Raw genomic sequence first — 7478 nt, 5'->3', positions numbered from 1 at the left:
TTTATCTTAAAAAAGGGTGAATAGGAAATGGAGGGAAAGTGAAATATTTGAGTTTCCTCTTTGACAAAGGGACATTGTCTCGTATTCGACGAAGAATTTTTTTTGATGGGTATATATACAATTGCTTTTTTTCTAGCTCTTAAAGAGTTAAGAAGAAGGCAAGCCTCGCGCGTCCTCGTCGTCGCTTGCTTGGCTCGGCTTCGGCCCAAGATTGATAATATTAATTAATTTAGCCAAATATCCAACCCAAACCGGATCCGTGCGCGACCCGCTTCACTTTCTTCCCAGAATTTTATTTAAATTTCCCTCCCGTTTTTAAGTGACTGTTCTGAAGAGTTGTAAGCTTTCAGAAACAGTACTTCCATTGGCTACAAATTCGTTTGATTCCTCAGATCTTTCCTTACGAATTTTCTGAACTTCAATATTTTTTCTTCTGTACAAATATATTCCAGTGTAATTTACTGCTATTAAGTGGTTCGCAGAGCATCAGAGTTTTTGGTATCAATACACTGTGAGTTAAAATCGTTCTATCCTGGGAGGATAATATTCCAGCACCTCGGGTACTTGAGGGGAATAATTTTCTTAAGAACACACTGTGCATTCAGTGGGCTCAATTTATTCCGAAATTATTTTCAGATATTATTTCTACATACAATGCTACTAACTTTCTGTTTCTATTTCAGAAAGTTTACTGTTTCGTTATTCTTTATAATAATACAGATTGGCTAACACTAACTAGTCTCAAATATGTGCTAGTATTCTCAATCTAAGAACAGTTAAAACTCATTTTAGTGGTGGGATAGTGGATAATGATGATTAGAGGGATCATTTGTGAAGAGATAAAGATGACAGATTAGGAATGGGAAGCACTTGTAGAGGTTGTTGATTCTTTAAAGTGTTGCTTGTCAATTTGTCATATGCTTATCTAAGTGGGGTAGAAAATTTCACAATACCGACAAAACCTTTAAATTCAGAATAGCATGTGACCATTTTTCTGACTCAAGTTCATCTTCTTTGTACTACTTCCCCATTTATTTTGTCTTTTAATTGTGTTGGTTTTTTTTTCCTGTTCCAAGCTATAAGGATAACATGTTCCATGATTCTTAGATTTCCTTCTTATTTGGAAGTATATCCTCGTATAAGGTAGATGACTTGGCCATGATAAGGAAACCCACATCCTATTGTTAATTGTTATCCTCCCGCTAATTCATTAGAACTTATCCATGTTTTTTTTTTTTTTAAATTTTTCTATTCTTTTTCCGCCACAAGTAGAGGGATCACGAATAGGGGCGGAGCTAGAAGCCCGTATTCGAGTTCGGTCGAACCCAGTAATTTTTGCTCAGCAGTATATTTGTGGTTAAAAGTTCATTAAATATACATATATATAAATATTGAATTTCTCAGTTAGTAGTACTTGAAGTCGTCGTTCTAAAATTCAGATCCATACAGTTGAAATTCTGGCTTCGCTTGATGTCTTGACAGTTGACATTATCAAATATCGTCCTTCAATTTTGATACTAAATTTTTAAAAGCATCAACGTACTTAGCTTCTAGCCCGTTACTTTATGATATAAATTTTAGAAAAGAGAAATAAAATCTCAAGAAAATAAACTAGTCGAGAAAAGAAACTTTTAGTGAGGAACGACTCTTAACTTCCTTCTAAAATTGGTATACAACTTTATTTTAACGTCAATTTTTAGAGATTGTTCAAGATCACCGACGTACAAGTTCCAATCAAAGTTGTTGGAACTTTGTCCAACAAAAATAGTTTTAGTTTTCTGTTTAGTATTTTCAATTTTACTAAGAGCGCGCCATCTTAATTAATTCTATACCTTACGTATTAATTTCTTATGATAAATCACTATATCTCTATTTAGTATTACAGTTATAACCATATTCATTAAATTATTTATATATTCTCCATTGTGTGTTCTTTTCTTATTTTTTAAAATGATACAATCGCTGCGTTTTGTTCCTTTCTATAATGTGGGGGCATTTTTTCTTCACGTAATTCACATGATGATCTTTTTAATTTGTTGGTACATCAAATAAAAGGAAATTATCCACCTAATCACGTGACTTTTAGCATTTGATTGTCGTAATTAGCATATTAGTTTATGCATTAACATGAGCATGGTATTAAATTGAATTAGATTAGAAGATAATAAGTTCTTCAACCTAGAATTAATTTAGCATTCTGTTACTGGCAGTAGTTATAGTCAAAATGGTTGGGCGATGTAATTAACTTAACATAATCATATGGACTTCTACGGCCTCAATTTAATCGAAATTTGAAAATAAAATATAAACCTTAAAAAAATTATCCATAGGGCTGGGTTCCGACCAAAAGAAAATACTGGAGCTGAACGAAATATCTTTTCAATATGCTAGAGTTTAAAATTAAACAAAGGTAAATGAAATGTAAACCTTAAATTATTTCCCCAACAATGCAAGAACAATTATACTTATAACTGTATTGGTCAGAAATCTGACCACCCGACCGAGGCGACCACGACCCTGTTTCAGTCACCGTATGAAAGAAGACAACGAAATCATTTTGACTCCATCACCGCGACATTCTCCACAAGTGACGAGGGTACGCCCCTCACCCCCACCAGTAGGTTCCCACAATTCTGATAAGAAGTTATGGCTAAGGAAAAAGCAGGTTTCTTTCGACTATAAATATGAAGTGAAGGGAACCCAGAAGAGGGAGACTTCTCATCGACTTCTTCTCCAAAAACTCTAATAAGTCAGAGGGGAGATAACAGAACTCAAGGAGAAGGAAAAGGAAGCTCCATCTAGAGAGGAAGAGAGAGAAACACAATGATTGTAATTCCTTTCCCCTCCAAGGAGGGGCAGGGAAAAACTTCATCATAAATAAAATATTTTCGATGCTTCCTCCATTTTTGTATTTAAATGCCATTTCTTTATCTTTAGATCCGATACGAATTATGATTGACTATGATTTACCCCTTCATCTCTTTGATTGATTTGCTTAAAAAGAGCTTAACATCTTTTGAGCCAAATAATTTGGCGCCGTCTGTGGGGATTTCCTAGTGAAAACGCCGAGTTCTCTTTTCGGATCGAAGCCAAAGAAACGCGAGAAGAGCATCCAGCTCACATCAGATTTGAAGGCAGCGCGTGGAGAAAAGGAAAATCGAACGAGCCAGTGAGGACTAGAATTTCCTACTCTACCAGCCCCAAACACTCCGAACAAGGCTAAAGGTGCCGCAATCAAAACCACCGGGCAGGGATAAGGAACATCTCATCCTCATCCCCCGTAGTTCACCAAATCGGACGCCGGTGCAGGGATTCCCCGGTCGAAGAACCAAAGATCATCTTAGCACATCCGAAACCCTCCCGGTTGATGGCATCTTCAAAATAAACAGCCAGCCGTGCGAGAAGCTGTTACACGCGTACCACGCAGGTCCGAACGAAATGTCAGCACCTGGTGTCCACAACACTGAAACCATCGATGCGAGCAATGCCTGCCAAACTGGGACTAAGGCCAAGGGCCTTCGCCATCAAATATTCAGATGTTCGACCTTGCTCGAACTCGAGACAGGCTGTTATTTCGATAAGTTCGAAATAACGCCCTTAAGGCCAAGGGCCTTCGCCATCAAAGATTCAGATGTTCGACCTTGCTCGAACTCGAGACGGGCTGTTATTTTGATAAGTTCGAAATAACGCCCTTAAGACCAAGGGCCTTCGCCATCAAAGATTCAGATGTTCGACCTCGCTCGAACTCGAGACGGGCTGTTATTTCGATAAGTTTGAAATAACGCCCTTAAGGCCAAGGGCCTTCGCCATCAAAGATTCAGATGTTCGACCTCGCTCGAACTCGAGACGGGCTGTTATTTCGATAAGTTTGAAATAACGCCCTTAAGGCCAAGGGCCTTCGCCATCAAAGATTCAAAGGTTCGACCTCGCTCGAACTCAACATGGGTCGTTATTTCGATAAGTTCGAAATAATCCCCTTAAGGCCAAGGGCCTTCGCCATCAAAGATCGACATGTTCGACCTCGTTCGAACTCAGACGGGTTGTTATTTCGATAAATTCGAAGTAACACCCTTAAGCCAAGGTTTTTCGCCATCAAGGATCGACAAGTTCGACCTTGCTCGAACTCAACACGGGTCGTTATTTCGATAAGTTCGAAATAACACCCTTAAGGCTAAGGCCTTCGCCATCAAAGATCGACATGTTCGACCTCGTTCGAACTCAAACGGGCTGTTATTTCGATAAATTCGAAGTAACACCCTTAAGGCTAAGGCCTTCGCCATCAAAGATCGACATGTTCGACCTCGTTCGAACTCAGACGGGCTGTTATTTCACCCTTAAGGCTAAGGTCTTCGCCATCAAAGATCGACATGTTCGAACTCAGACAGGCTGATATTTCAATAAGTTCGAAATAACACCCTTAAGGCTAAGGCTTTCGCCATCAAAGATCGACATGTTCGACCTCGTTCGAACTCAGACGGGCTGTTATTTCGATAAATTCGAAGTAACACCCTTAAGGCTAAGGCCTTCGCCATCAAAGATCGACATGTTCGACCTCGTTCGAACTCAGACGGGCTGATTATTTCGATAAGTTCGAAATAACACCCTTAAGGCTAAGGCCTTCGCCATCAAGGATCGACAAGTTCGACCTCGCTCGAACTCAACACGGGTCGTTATTTCGATAAGTTCGAAATAATACCCTTAAGGCTAAGGCCTTCGCCATCATAGATCGACAAGTTCGACCTCGTTCGGACTCAGACGGGCTGATGTTTCGATAAGTTCGAAATAACACCCTTAAGGCCAAAGGCCTTCGCCATCAAAGATCGGCATGTTCGACCTCACTCGAATTCAACACGGGTCATTATTTCGATAAGTTCGAAATAACACCCTTAAGGCCAAGGGCCTTCGCCATCGAAGATCGACATGTTCGACCTTGTTCGAACTCAGACGGGCTGATATTTCGATAAGTTCAAAATAACACCCTTAAGGCTAAGGCTTTCGCCATCAAAGATTCAAAGGTTCGACCTCGCTCGAACTCAACACGGGTCGTTATTTAGATAAGTTCGAAATAACACCCTTAAGGCCAAAGGCCTTCGCTATCAAAGATCCAAAGGTTCGACCTCGCTCGAACTCAACACGGTAATTTCGATAAGTTCGAAATAACACCCTTAAGGCTAAGGCCTTCGCCATCAAGGATCGACAAGTTCGACCTTGTCGAACTCAGACGGGTTGATATTTTGATAAGTTCGAAATAACACCCTTAAGGCTAAGGCCTTCGCCATCAAAGATCGACATGTTAGACCTCGTTCGTACTCAGACGGGCTGTTATTTCGATAAATTCGAAGTAACACCCTTAAGGCTAAGGCCTTCGCCATCAAAGATCGACAAGTTCGACCTCGTTCGAACTGGGACTTAAGGATAAAGACCTTCGCCCTCAAAGATCGACAGGTTCGACCTTCGCCCTCAAAGATCGACAGGTTCGACCTCGCTCGAACTCAAACAGGCTGTAATTTCGATAGGTTCGAAATAACACCCTCAAGGCTAAAGGCCTTCGCCGTCAAAAATCAACAGGCTCGACCTCGTTCAAACTCGAACGAGCTATCTTCTCGATAAATTCGTAATGAAACCCGCAAGGCCAGAGGCCTACGTTACAAAAAGAAAACCGGGACTCGCCAGACAAGCCCTCACCTCGCGATGATATCATGAATCGACTGAAAGATGAAACACAAGACAAGTGGTGAAAAAGAGAATTCTTTATTCATGGTCACAAGTACGGGCCATCGCCGCTCACATCCGGCCGGGGCCAGTCAACTGATAACTAAAAAAAAGAGAGAAAAAGGGGGAGGCAGGAAGAAAGCAACAACAAGAAACAAACAAACGCACACCGGCGTACGAAATGAAAAAAACAACAAAGCGCTACTTTTTCTTCACTCGACGCCAACACCGCCATTACCATCATCATCTTCATAAGGCTCATCATCCTCACCACCTGCACCCCCATCAGCTTCAGGTGTCGCCACATCATATCCACAGCTGGCACGAGCCTCGCGAGCCTTCTCAAGCGCCTCCTCGAAGGCCGCCTCAGTCACGGTGCCCGCTTCCCACAAGTTTTTGAAAATGTCTCGTTGGGCTTCGGCATAGACCCAGAGCTCGTGAGTCTGGCGGGAACAGCAGCGCAGGATGGTCCAGCCTGAGCCCTCAGCCGGTGATTCTCCTCCTCTAAGGCAACGACTTGATCTGCCAGAGCCGAGGCCTCCTGATCAATCGTGCTAATCCGCTCCTCGAGCCTCGCTTCCCTGAGGGTCGCAGTAGCCCTCTCCGATTTCGCTGGGACTCATGCACGCGAACGGCCTCCTAAGGCCGCTACCCTATCCGAAGCCTCTGACTAGGCCCTCTCCATACGCTCTAAATCGGCAACCTTACTCTCCATTGCACTCAACTTCCCTCTCCATTCAGTGCTCATCTCCGCAACTCTGGCCCGACTCAGCTCCATCTCCAACTGCATCGCTCCTAACTTGCCCTGCAGGTATTCGCATTCTGCAGCGACCCCTTTATCCACTTCAAGCTCTTCGTCCTTGAGGCGAAGTTGCTCTTCAAGCTCGCTCTTGCTGCGAAGCGTCTGCAGCAACTCCTGATCCCTTTTCTCCAACTCATCGCCCAGAGCTCGGTTGCGGGGATCCGTCCTCAACCCCTCGTGCAGCTCACGACACCTGTGGCGATAACGACGGTACATTTCTAGCAACTGCAAGAAAATACTCGACCGAATGTTAGCCCTATGGATGCTTTCCACCTCCACCAGATACGTCTAAAAATGAAAAAAAGAAAAAAGCAGTTAAATCGATACTCACTAACACAAAGGGGAAAGTCGAAATAAGAGCCGAATGCGACATACCCTCAAACCCATTATGGCCACTTTGTTCCTCAACTTTGCATCAGTAACGTTCCGCAAGGACTTGTTTTCAGCTTCCGAACACAGCAAGCTAAGCTGCGACACCAAGTTATCCCCCTGTGTCAGGAGATTCATGTCAGAAGGAATATTAAGAACACGAGACGGTCCGCCCGCGTGAACCACCGAATGAGTAAGGCCCTCTTCGAACATCCTGATATCATCAGGATCCAAATCAGACTCAGATTCATGTTCGTAGACCATCATACTCTTCCCCTTCTCTGCCGCCGAAAGGGAAGTATGATCCGCCACAGATGGAGTAGGCACACTCGAAGTCACGACAGCGGCACTAGGGATCTGGCTCTCTGCTCTGGAAGGACGTTGATCATCACCGGCGGTGGAAACTCCGGGTTGGTTCGCTATAACAGCCGAATCTTCCGGGCACTGNGCCTACGTCCAAACCTCTCATGAAAGGTCGACCAAGTGCGAACCCCCGCTGTATGGGGAAGGACGGCCTCAACCGATCCGTGAATCCCCTCCAAAGGCGGCGGGGCAGTTTCTCGACTGCGAAACCACAAAGTAGGTCAGTGCATAC

Source organism: Nicotiana attenuata, unplaced genomic scaffold, assembly GCF_001879085.1.
Source record: "Nicotiana attenuata strain UT unplaced genomic scaffold, NIATTr2, whole genome shotgun sequence".
Classification (NCBI taxonomy): domain Eukaryota; kingdom Viridiplantae; phylum Streptophyta; class Magnoliopsida; order Solanales; family Solanaceae; genus Nicotiana; species Nicotiana attenuata.
This window is presented reverse-complemented; position numbering follows the sequence as displayed.